This window comes from Theobroma cacao, chromosome 6 (genome assembly GCF_053813885.1).
Source record: "Theobroma cacao isolate CCN51 chromosome 6, ASM5381388v1, whole genome shotgun sequence".
NCBI lineage: Eukaryota > Viridiplantae > Streptophyta > Magnoliopsida > Malvales > Malvaceae > Theobroma > Theobroma cacao.
The window spans coordinates 21,935,541-21,949,955 of NC_142644.1; positions in this window are offsets into that span (position 1 = coordinate 21,935,541).

A 14,415-nucleotide genomic window follows, 5' to 3' on the forward strand; every position below is an offset into this window, starting at 1 on the left:
GGTTAGCAATTCAACCCATTGAAATAAGTTAAAGAAGAGAGGTCAGATTTAGATGAACTGTGAGGAATATTGTAACTCTAGGCTTGTTTGATTTGATATTTACTCAAGTTATTATTATTGTGATTTTTCCTGTTGGTTTAAATTTTAGTTAATTAATTAATTTTGAGTGTTTGGATAAGATTAATTTGTTCTAATTTTAGTACTCTGCTTGCTTATATACTATCTGTTCGATACGTACACTTGCGTAGTAGGATTTTAATTAACATTTCATCATACAACAATGTTGCACCAAAGATAACACTTTGATTATGATGATTAACACCAATGAATAATGCAAAAGGTATACCTTTTTTTTTTCTCCTACATGTTGTATCAAAACATACCACATCTCCACGGGACAAAGGAAAATGACAACAGGTACAAAAAAAGAAAGGCTAGCTAGATTGATACGAAAATTCATTACAAGGAGAGCAAGCTGCATAAAAGATGTTTAGTTTCGGACAATAAGATAGTGTGCAGGAACTTGAACAAGTGGATTCACATTTAGACATCCCCTCAAGCTAAACGTTAGATCATTGTGGGGTTAATTTATGTTTTTCAATTCTGTATCAAACATTCCATTAGCTAATATTTGGCTATTGGTATTTTTCTTCAATAAAGCATAATTTTCAAAAACAATACCACATTTCAAAATTTCATAATCTAATTTAATCCTACCATTTTTCTGAAAAGTATTTTTTATGAGATCATCATGATCAACCTATATAACATAAGAAAAATTAGGATCACAATGTTGCATATTTTATAGATACTCCAAGATACCATTACAATCTCTAACTTTCATTGCTTTTGTTCTCTTAGAACATAAGTAATTATTGTAGTTCTCATGAATTAAACCACAATTTCGAGTCCATCAACTTTTCTTGGCAAAAACCCAATACTCTCCTTTAGTGCTATTTTGAAGCGATCATCTATTTCAAGTTCAACAACTTGAGTGGGATTAATTACCTTGTGAGATCTTAGAATCACACACTTACAAGGAGAACCTAATGCATGTGTATACTCTACAATAAAATTTGTAACACGTAATTTACCATTATATCGTAAAACTTTTGATACAACTAAGCAACCAAATGTTGTTTCAAGAGAGTGACTTTTGACATCATCATCTCTTTTATCCTTTCCTTGAGTTCCTTGACAAAAAAAAAAATCCTATCTACCCAGTTACTATACTTATCCCTATGTCCTTGAGTTTTCTTACTACTAGATCCTACTTCTTTTCCATACTTGTCATAAAAATCATGTTTAAACACTTATCTTACTTTAGATTCTACTCCACCATTTGGTTCAATCGATGGGGAAATATCATCTTCCGTAAATTCCAATCTTCGACACAATTGATTTTTATTCACTGTATTTGTAGTTTCTTTATCCATAACCTAAAAATAAAAAATAAACAAATTTAGTTATCTTTTAAATTAGCAGAAAGATCAAACCCTCCTTTTATATTATTTCATTTCATATGGTCAAAAGTTGATTAACTAAAAGCAATCAATCAAAAAAATATATGAAATTTGAATTTAGGGTAAACTCCACATATACCGCTTGTGGTTTGACATTTTCTCACATAGGACCCTAAAGTTCTTTTTTTTTTTTCCAAATAAAACCTTGTGCTTTACTAATAGTGTTAAATTCTCAGTTAAGTTTTCACTAAAAGACAATGAGACCTTTATATTTAAAAACTTTAATTTTTTACATTTGAACATTAAATTCCCAAATTCTCCTTCAAAGAGAGAGAGAGAAAGGATTGAACCCACTTAATTTAAATAGTTAATTTTAAAACTTTGACATTTGTATTATAATTAAATTAATGATTTTACAAACATATTAGTCATTACACCAATTTTCATAACATAACAAAAAGATGATAAAATATATTTCGTTACCAATTTTGCTAATAAAGTTGAGTCTTACTTTTATGCTAATAACTTAATTATTTTTTTAGCTTTCTCATACTTTTTCTATAAAAAAAATATATAATTAAATTATATTTTGCTATAAAAAATTGAGGTAAACAGCTAAAAGTGTATCAATTATATTGCCATACATTAAGGTTGCTTTTGAAAATAAAAAAAAAAACTATTATTATTATTCCATGCATTAAATTTAAACTTCTTGGTTTCATGTTCGTTTTTTTTATATATGTAGTTGATGCCTAATTAATCTATTATGTGTTTCTTGTCACCAAAGCCTCTAGCTTGCTTCAATCCACCACCACATAGTGTACAACCCAATCACACAAAATAGATGACACAACTACACAGAGAAATTCAATTAAACTGTTGTCGAATTTTCACATAAGTGCACGTTATCACAAACAAGTAATATAGTAGAAATAAAGTATCGTTCCCACAGGGATTTATTTCTAAATTTTAACTAATTACTAAAATTTTATAAAAAATTAATCTTATTTAAGTAATTTGAAAATTGAAAAAAAAACTAATTAAAATGAAATCAAAAAAACATTAAATTAATCAACAGAAATTAAATATGCTTAAGAAAGGCAATAGATTAAAGACCTAGGATTATGGGTTTATTCAAAACTTCATTTAATACTAGCTTCTCTTATTATTTATCTTTCCTGAGTGGTTTTACTAACCTAGAATCCCAAGCTATGTACAAGTCTCTGTCAATATGCTTGCTCAAATTCCTAACTTAATTAGTTCACTATATGTCTATAGGAATCAATTAAATTAAGTTCATTAAGCGAGTGTCTTAATTTGGCTATGTATGACAATTGGCATATGTCTACCCCAATCGCAAATCAGATCACCTAAGTGACGTTAACATTCACTATTCAAATCTTAGTCCAACCTAAAATCCCTCTGTCGAGTTTCAATTAAATTTACAAATTAATTTATTATTGATCAGGCAATTAAAGGCATTAAGAATATATTTGAATAAGCAAAACTATACCCATTCATGATAAATAAAAGAGAAACAAATATTCAAACTACATGTTGAGATCCACCATAATCCTAGAAATGCAAATTAGTTCATGATATCTAAATAAAACAATATCCAAAGAAATTCAGCCATAAATTCAAAACAAGAAAATAAGTATAACACAAAAGAGGGAAATAAACTGATAGTGAGGCTTGATTGATCTCGAATCTCTCTCAATTACTCTTGATTTTTTACTTGATTATTAGCTCCAATTCTCCATAAAACTTGTCGTCGTTCTCTCCTTTGAAAAAGTCCCTTAAATATGTGTAAGGTGTCATAATTTCCAAATTACTGTCATAAATTTTATTTTTGGAAATTGAGGTGGCGCTATGGCCATGACTCCTTGGCACTTTGGCACCGTGGCAATCATTCATGGCGAAGCAGCAGTACTTCTTTCGTGCCACGACACTCTGGCTTCAGGTCAAAGTATGATGCACCTCAACCAAGGGTTAAAAACCAACAATCAAGAAAACAAAAAAGTTGAGGTCCCAAGTCAACAGACTTAGAAGCAAGAAGAATTGGGCAGTGGTCTGAAAGTCCTCTCCATAAACCTTGCTGAACAAGATCATGAAAATGAAGAAGCCACTCTGAAAAAAGTAGGAAACGATGAATTCTGCTTTGTTTGGAATTTGTACCATACCAGGTAAATTTTTTACCTAATAAAGGCAAGTTAGTGAGTTCAGAAATGTTGATAAAATCACTAAAATCAGATGTACCTATGCCTAAATTAATACAACCCCTTCTTTCCTCCGCACCTCTCCAACAGTATTAAAATCACCAGCACAACACCAACTAGCTAGGAAATTTGGTCTAAGGGAAATAAGCTCATTTCATGAGGAGCATTTATCACCCAAGTCACAAGGAGCATAAATGTTGATGATAACACATAAAAATTGTCACGACCCGGAACTCCCCATCTAGCCCGTGACAACCAACGCTAGGCCTCGACAAACATTCTTCACCCCGAATGCCGATCGAAACCCCGCAAGGCTCTTGTATCAACTTTCGCACTTCTCCGGTGAGCAATAGTTATCAAATATCAAAATTCAAAGGATTACAAATCATTTCCAAATCAGAACATAACATATTATTTTCTGGCTCACAGGGGCATTTTCGTCATTTTTGTCAAAAATCTCGAAACTTGCTAAAAATGTAGTAGGTAAGCAGAAAATATATATTTAATGATTTAAAAACAAATTAAGTATCTAAAACGTTCATTTGAAGTGAAAATTTGACCATTTGATTATAAAAAAAGTATTCAATAAAATAAATTATTTTCTTGTAAAATAATTTTCATAAAACTATCGGTACATAATTCTTATAGCGTAAAAGTTAATTATATTCATATATACTATAAAGCAAATAACCAAGGTATAAAATTTCTTTTACAGTGACACGTGAGCCCACATCTAACCAAAATGCATCAGAAGCTGGAAACCTACAACTTTTACCGATTCGAGTCCAAATGAAGGTCCTTGTCAAGTCAGCTAACTATGGAATTCCCCTAGCCTGAAATGTAAGGAAATGAGGGTGGTGAGATTATAAAATCTCAGTGAGTAAACAGATACCATCTAAACTATCTAAAGTCGAGTAAATGGAGACAATTAAAATAAGTCATCATACTATAATTTCATTACCTTTCAACTCATTTCAACCGAATAAAATCAATCCATATAAATCGAGTAATCAACTTGTCTTATGAATTTCTTAAAACTTTGGCTCGTGCCAAAACTCATACTCAGTGATACCTTGCGCAGGGCATCCAACCGAGACTGCCAAGGCTGTTAAAATTTTTGTATACACTTAAAATATATTTTTAGTTTGAGAAAAATACAGCGGTTCCTTGGCGTTGGCTGAGTTCCCCTTCACGTGGTGGTTTGGTGTGAAGTGAACCCTAAGCTTTACCCCAGGAGATACCCCACGCGCCTCTCCGTTCGAAGTAAGAATATAATGGAGTTTACCGTGCCCCTCTAATAGGCTGGTCCACGGAACCCCATCTGCAGTGAATAATTAATATATACTCCACCAATCAATAAAATTCATTCTAGCATGACATGGCAATTTATCGCAACCTAACCTCTCAAGGCTGAATACTTAGTACAAATAATTCTAACACCAAAATCAGTTTAGCCATTCATGCTCATTTATTGTCATAAGCCATTCAATTTAAAACCATAAATTTACAACACAAGCAGGAAGTCTCCAATTACTCTATTTTCAAAACCAGTATTCGATTTTCTAGAAAATTTATAAAATCATTTTATAAAATCACAATTTCTCTTAAAACATAGCAATTTACCATTTTAAACCCATTTTCCATAAAATCACACAATTGTATAAAACTACTCTAGATAATTAAGACGATAATAAGTTTACTCACAGTTCTAAGAGTCGATATACTCCTAATCCCAATCTCCAAGCACAATCTCTGTATTTTTACCAGTGTACTTTGCTCACCACCTATCCACAATGTACAATACATAATTCACCACATCAATGCTTGACCATTATAAAATCAATTCAGGCTCGGTATATATGCAAGATATGATATACAACTTATCCGACTACCGCTTAAATGCAATGCTGACCTAATTCGGCCTATTATCTCCAATTTAACTCCAAATCAATTCTTCTCACTCTCTACACTCCAATTATACTTAAATTACCTTAGTGACTGTGAATGAGATTCAATATATCAGTCCTGGTAGCAAATTACGAAAATACCCCTAGTGGGTAAATATTCGTATTTTTGCTTCGAAAATTTCCATTATTTTTCTAGGCTCATAATTCATCATTATTCATCATAATTCCTCAAATAAACATTAAGATCATCAGCCAATATTCCCCTAGAAAATTCGGCCAATAATGGTAATGGAGGAAAATAAATTCTTTTCTTGTTGTTTTGTTCCTAAATATGCTAAACTAACTAAAAACACTAACATAACTTAAAATCAAATTAATCTAACAACTTTCTCTCTCCTAACCCATTTGATCAGCCATCAATTCATCATGAAAACATGCAATTTAATCATGGAAATTAAAGAGAAATGCTTGGGAATAAGAAAACTCAAGCTTAATAGAAAAAATCTCACTTTTTTCACTTAATTTCCTTGAAAATTGACACTTTCTTTGATTTTCTCTCTCTAAAGGGTTTTGTTTTTATTTTCTCTCTCTTCTTGCTGGTTTGGCCGGCCATGGGGTGGAAGATGAGCTGATTTTGTGCCTTTTAAAAAGGAAAATAATAAATTAATAAAGGCATGACACGTGACATCATGTCATTGGCCCGTTTTTAAAACGTTAAAAATTTTAATCCTTTTTATCTCCACCACACAATTAGTCAATGGTCAAAATGAGGATAAGAGATGACCATGTGCTGAAAAAATGTCCTGGTGGTGGAAATTACTGTTTTGCCCCTGATGTGGTAAAATTACCATTTTACCCATATACTCTAAATTATACCAAAATTAAATTTTTTCACTTCTAAACCTCAAATCTTACTCCAATAAGTCAAATGGGGCCAAAACAATCTTTTCTAAAATTCCCACTTTATCCCCAAGTGGCAAATGACCATTTTGCCCCTAGATAGCGAAAATTTCGGTTTGTCTCCAAATTAATCCTCGAACACCGAATTACCATATTAAACCATTCTGGGACTTTAAAATTCTTAATTTCATCATAAATTCTCTATTTGATCTAGTTCAAGGCTTAAATCAACTTTGTTGTACCTCTAGGTACAATACCGACTTTTGTAAATTCTTCGGGACTCTCCTAGCATGCAAACATATTATCCATCACATGTATGTCATGATAAATATTTTTATAGAGTCGGGCTTGTCATCTTCTCCCCCACTTGGATCAACCATATGATCCTTCTTCATGACTGATTTCGACATCCGGCTAAATATTAATATTTTAATATTATTTCATTAATAAAATATTATTTTATTCTAAAAATTTTATCTTGTCTCCTTGGTACCCAAAATACCTTATTATGCCTCACTTGACTTCCGAATCGTCTTTTATCTCACAAATTCTCCTCCGATAAAATTATTGTTATTTTCTCACTTTCGGAATATTTTATCCTGAACTACTCCTTTCGTCTTTTATCACTTTTAAACATTTTAATTAACCTCAATTTGCATTCGATCAACTTTATTTATCACCATATCAAAGTATGGGGTATTTCAAAAATTCTCAAGAAGCCAAATTCCACAAAATAAATTGAACCTTTCAATAATTAGCGAAGATGATAATTCGAAAAAACTAGTTTCCCAAATATAAATAATGCCTTCAGAACATCCTGATGCAGGACTTAAAAGCCCATCAATATTTTGATTACCCCAAAGCCACTCAAAAAGATTTGATTTAAAATCTGATAATTTCAATTCTTGAAGAAACAAAAACTAAATTTTGTTCAGTCAGACCATTTTACACACAGCACTAATTTTTTGAGGGCATCCCAAGCCTCTAGTATTTCAAGATAGTATTTGTATAGCTACAAGAGCAACAAAGAGACAAAACAAGGTAAACAAAAAAAGAAAAAATTGTGAGAAATGACCCTCGTAGTAAGGTCACCTCAAAAATGACCGTCTTTATAATTTTAACTATTTTTAGTCAATTTTTGGCACGACTTGACAAGAATACCCTTTAAACCAATTAATCCAAATGAAGGCGTGTCTCGATTTCTTTCTTTCTACTCTCCCACCATTCAGCTAAAAATTCCAAAATTAAATCTCAATTTCGATTTAGCTATCCCTCTATCCAGCTCTCCAACGGCATCGGGGTATATATCTCACCGTCTAGCTCTCCAACGCCATCGAGGTCTATATCGGCAGCCAACTTTCTCACGATCTCAAAGTGCAAAGATGACATCAAGGTATTTGTTATGGGTTCTTGGATTTATTTAGGGTTATTCATAGAACGCAAAAGTTGATGGGTAAATTATATGAGTTTAGAAACTTAAATCTGGCTAGGAGTAGTGAAATCAATCAATTTATAGGCAATGCGTGAATATTTGTTAGGCATTGAGTCACTAGATATTAGGGTGTGTGACTGGATATTAGGAATCGTAACCTGTTTATTTGGCATTAGGTGCCTGAATATTACGTGACTAAATATTTGTTGAGTATTGCGTGACTTGTCTATAGGCATTACGTGACTGAATATTTGTTTAGCATTGCGTGACATGTTTATAGGCATTACGTGACTGAATATTTATTGAGCATTGCGTGACTTTATCTACTTAATGCTGAAGGTGATTATCTACTGATTCAACCCCCTTAATAACAAATTCTGTAAAATTAGAAGAGAAATAGGCTAAAGCTGTTTGGTAAACTATTTAACAAAATAAATTATATAAGTTGTAATTTCGGTTAAAATTACCATAAAGGATATTGAGTGTCATCTTCAATAACCTAATAAGTTATAATGTAATGCTTGAAGTTTATATATAATTCAGATGTTAAAATCAAAGAAATCAATAAAGAAATAGAACAATTTTCAGACTTGTATAGTAGCAATAATATTAGATTTTGGTTGGTCTACCAAGTAATCGGACCATGATGCTTAAATTCAAAAAAAAAGAAGAGAGAAGAGGAAACGATATATATATAACATTAAAATCCTTTTGATTAGTGAAAAAGAGAGAAAACCTTTAAGTTGCTTTTTATTAAGAATTTCTTGAAAAATAATGTTTGGCTTGGCTTTTACTTTTAAGAGGTAAGATGAAACATCAGGTCGAACAGGTACTTAATAACCAATTCAGCCCCCCTTCATTGCACTTATATGGGTGTAGAAAACGAAGAGTCAGCATTCATGCCTATAAATAAAAGGAACCATTAACCATTTGAATCAAATTCAATTATCTTAATCAATCTCATATTATTGTAAAATGAACTTTAGAGATCCAATAGTCGATAATGGGGAAGAGGTAGCCTCTGAAGAGGAGGAGATGCCTATGAGGGAGAAGTTGGAGATATTCCAACAAGAGATGCACGCCCTCATCGACAAGCTGCTGGCCATAACTTTTGAACTAGAGGCTAACATCCTAGGCAACAACAAGATTCTCATGGAGATATATGAAATAGTATATGAACTTAGGAAGAAATGAACTACGATTCATTTTTTTTGTATCATCTCCTTTTATTTCAAAGAATCTAATTAATAAAATTTTAAGAATTTTCATTGAGCAGATATTTTCTTATGTCTTTTCTTATTTTTATTTTTTTCATTTAATTTATATTATGCTGAATAACTTCGTGAGTGGATGTTAGGCATTACGTGATCTATTATTAGGTATTGGGAGACTGGGTTATACGCGGTGCGTGAATTGTGCAATGCATATCTTCTATTGAGACATTGTGTGAGTGGTTTGTATGTATATGGAATAAAGTACATATGGTGGCGTGTTGTTATGTATTGTGTGACGTTGGGCCAGTACATGACTGGTTAAGTTGGCATAACGTGAGTGGATATTAGGCATCAATTGACTTATTATTAAGTATTACGAGACTGGTGGTGCGTGATTTGTACAATTCACCTCTCGTTTTGAGGCTTATTATTTTTAGGCATTGAGTGACTTATTCTTAGGTGTTGCGAGCCTGGCAGTGCGTGACTAACTTGTGCAATTCGTGTCTTGTTTTGAGGCTTTTGTTCAGTAATTTTTTAGGCATTGCGTGACTGGTTTTTATATATTACGTGACCTATTTTTATGTATTGCGAGACTGGTGGCGCGTGACTTGTGCAATTCAACTCTTATTTTGGGGCTTTTGTTCACTAGTTTTTAGACATTGCATGAATGTGTATTAGACATTGCGACACTTAATTTCTATTAAATTTGAGCGGCTTGCCAAATGTGACTTAGGCATTGTGTAAAAGATTTCTATGCATTGAGGGGCAATTTTTGATAAATTCACTAATTGTAACACTTATTTTCTGTTAAATTTCAACGGCCTGCCAAATGTGAAGCTTATGATACATATGGTGGTCACTGGGTCGATGACACTTACAAGGGTGGTGAGACACGAGTGAGGGGTGTTGGGAGTGATTTGTCATTTTCGAGCCTAGTAGTTGGTTGAAGAGGTGTTGGGGTCAACTCACATAATAATGAAATCGAGCTACATGCATCGCTTAGTCATGCTGCAGGGGTTTCGCACGCAGTTATCAAGGATGATGAAGATGTAGCAAGTAATCTGCGAGATGAGAGGGCAGTTGTTGTGTTTGTGACAGTTAAGGCAGGAAATGCAAACGATATTCCACATGAACACGGTATCCAACATAGTAATCACCTACAACAGAATGTTAATTATTCTGACATACCACACCATGCATTTCCTAACAAATAACCATGGCAATCACATTTGACGTATCCTCATGAGTTTCAGCAGCCCGACACACACATGAGGTGTCTGTAAATGATATCTGCACAATTTTGATCGGAATGTGCATCGAACAAAATACTTGGCACTTTGCAACAAATACAACTGCCGCTTGAAAATGCATTGGGTCCATTGTCATTCGTAAACGACACTGTGATGGTTGTGAGTGATGACGATCCATCTGATCATATTGAAGATGATGTTGAAGAGGACGACACGACGAATTGGAATGATGAGTTGCATGATGACTGTGAAGATGATTATGTTAGGGGACATGAAGACCGTTCAGAGGACAATAGGGTTGAGCACACCTACATTCCTGATTGCAATCATGTAGATGGTGGTACAGGTCATACCACAACTATTGTGTTAGAAGAGGTTGAGTTGGACGACCATGCCACAAACGTTGAATTAGAAGATGTTAAGGGTGCCGACCCTATGTACGAGAACGCCATCGCACTTGATAAAGGCATTCGTTCACCTGATGACAGTGATCAAGAGAGGGTAAATACAGGGGTATCTCGTCAATGGATTATTCTTGGGGTAGATATGATATCCTTCCAAACAGTTGAGAGTGAGGAATCTAGATCAATGGATGACCACTTATATCGCAAAAAAGTGTTTCCATCGAAGGCTAAATTGAAACGAGCTTTGAGCATGTTGGCACTAAAAGAGCATTTTGAGGTTAGAGTTAAAAAGCCATGTCACACTTATTTTGAGGTTGAATGTAAGAAGAAGGCATGCAAGTTTGCTTTGTGTGCAATGAAGTTGCCTGAGGGAGAATATTGGCAACTTCGGACGTTCCAGAAGGTACACACGTGTACTATTGATGGTTTGTAATGTAGGTACCAAACTGCGAGCTAAGGTTAATTAGTGAGCTTATCTCCACAAAGGTACAAGGAAATTATGTAACCCCATTGAAACCAAAGGAAATAATGGAAGAGATGAATCGCAAGTGGGGATTGCAATGCCTATACTGTAAGGCCTGGCAAATGAAAGAGTATATGGAGAGTCTTGTGTTTAGCCCCCCAGAAAAGTCATTCCAACTCTTCCCCTCGTATTTCCATACGTTGGAACATGAAAATCCTGATACTATCACGTGTGTTGCTACGAATGGGGAACAACGAAAGGAAATATTGTTTTTGGGCATTCGGGTCATGTATTCGGGGGTTCAGTGTTGTAATGCAGCCTGTAGTCGCTATCGGTTCCACACATCTGAAAAGCAGATTCAAGGGTATTCTATTTGTGGCGATATGCAAAGATGCGAATGAGCAGATATATCCACTTGCATTTGGCATTGGCCACGTCAAAGACGAAGAGTCTTGGTCGTGGTTTCTTTACCAATTGCGTCGTGCAATTGGTTGTCCTGAAAATGCAATGTTCATTTCTTATCAGCATCTTGGCATTAAGAATGCAGTTGAGAAAGTGTACAAGGATGCTCATCATGGTCTACGTAATTACCACTTATGGAAAAAAGTTAAAAACAAGTTCAAGTGCGAAGATGTTGTCGCGATTTTCACCTTGGCCACCAATTGCTATAGGCTCACCGATTTTAACAGACATATGAATCAACTGAAACAGCTTTGCAAACCTGCTTATGACAGCCCTATGAGATTAGGCCCTAAGAGATGGGTACATGCACGGTCACTAATAAGGCGATACAAGCTAATGACATCAAACATTGCGGAGTGTATTAACTCCTGCTTGATGCATGCAAGAAAAATGCCAATAACGATGTTGATCGAGTGCATCAGAGGCATGTTTCAATGTTGGTTCCATGACCGGCACAATGAGGCATTGAATTTGACCACGCCCCTCATCCTTTGGGCTACTGATCTATTGAACAGACGGTTCAATGAAGCATGTCACTTTTTCATACAAGCAATCGATCGAGTGGAGTTTCAAGTTTTAGGCGAGACTAAGGACAAAGTGGTCAACCTCTCCACCAAGACCTATTCATGTAGTGAGTTCCAGACCGATCTACTCCCCTACACACATGCCATGGCGGCAATAAGGTATGAACAATCATGTTTTGTTATTTTATGCATGATGAATTGAATTTTTACATTGTTCGCCAACTGTAATTTCATTGCCTTGGTAGTAAGTGTAAACGTGTAGCCATTGAATTCTGCTCGGACTATTACAAGACTCGATCTTGGGTGGAGGGATATGCGGTTCCCATTCACCCTATTGGGCATCCCAGTGAGTGGGACATCCCCCATGACATTCAACAAATTATCGTTTTGCCACCAAGTTGGCGAGGTCAAGTGGGAAGACCTAGGAGGAAAAGGATTCCATTAGCTGAGGAAGGCAGTGGATGACGTAGATGTTTACAATGCAAGAGCTATGGTCATAATAGACAAAATTGCTAGACTTCGTTTTCAACTCCATCAACAAATGGGGAAACATCATCTGCTCAGCCAATAGCTCGACGACAACAACCCATTGCATGTGCAATTTACAAACAACCTGGGCACACACGAAACCGCTGTCCCATGCGGACTACAAACTCTGATAACGTTATAGGTGTCATACCTGAATATAGTGGCCCTTCAAACGTTAGTTGTTAGGGATGGTTTCGAACTGGCCATTGATATTTGCATTGAATAATACTATTTGAACTTGAGTTTGACAGAGTCTGGAGATGATACTCTGACCAGTACAATGAAGAAAACTGAGTGGTGTGATTGGGGGAGAAGCAAATCTAAAACACAAGATGTTGCAGCAGCTGTAACCAGTACAACGAAGCAAAATGAGTGGTGATTGGGGGACAAGCAAATCTAAAACACAAGATATTGCAACAACTGTGACCAGTATAGCGGAGCATATGAGTGGCGTGATTAAGGGACAAGTAAATCTAAAACAGAAGATGTTGCAGCAGCTGTGACCAGTACAACAAAGCAAACTAAGTGGGGTGATTAGGGGACAAGCAAATCTAAAACACAATATGTTACTTTTAAGTAACAAGATATTCTCTCAGATGTTGCGCCACTGATGTAGTCAATCAAAAAGATAATGCACCAATCTGGGTAAATTTCTCTTACATTTGCTCTTGATTTCTATGTTAATAAAGGTTTTCAATTGCCTCACAAGTTGGAAGCAATTTCTTTGTGTTGTTACTTTTCCCATGTCCAGTGGACATCGACCTGCATGAGTCAAGAAATTCTTGTTAATTAGATACTCTATTCTGCTTTGAAGACCTGAGAAATTTGCATGAATTCTTTTTGTTACAGGTTCTTGTAGAATTTTCATGATTCTTTTAAGCTGTAGGATTTGCTCAAGTTTGTTAGATACGAATGTTTCAAAGTAGACACTTCCAATTACTTAGCCCATTTGTGGGATCATCAAATTCATTGTACACCTTCATAATTTGTTTTTCTTTGTAAATAGTTAAATTAAAGCACAAAATATTTAATAATATTTACCTGATTGATTTTCGCATCCTGCTTCATATTTTTGCCTAGAAGGGTTTAGATAGCATTGTTTGGATAGCTAGAGTACAAGGGTTTAAGGTTTTATGGTACTTGCTTGTATGGAACTTGTTGTTAATGTGGACCGTTGTAATCAAAAAAAACATAAAGGACATAAGATAAACAAAAGACAATCAATCAAGCGAAATAAACTCACATAAAAGCATGGTAAGCAACAATAGTTCAATGTACCCGACACATCAAAGATACAAATATTTGTAAATACAACCAAAATCTGATGCACAGGTAGCCATGGAATTGAACAGTCCAAAAATTCAGTAAAACAGACATATGCAGAGAGAATTCATGATGGTGGAGGAAATTGACAGCGAAACTGATCCTCGAATTCTTTTTGGCGCTGCAACATCTCATGATTCTGCGCCTCTAACAATTCCATACGGGCAGTCAGCCTCGAGTCCATTGTTTCCATAAATGAGAGGAGTCTAGTGAAAGCTTGCTCAACATCGAATGTGGTGGAAATAGGTGCACTAGATTGAGTAGTAGACAGGCCTGTAGGATACGCACTTTGCTCTCCTTCATTCTCCTCCTCATCAAATTTTGCG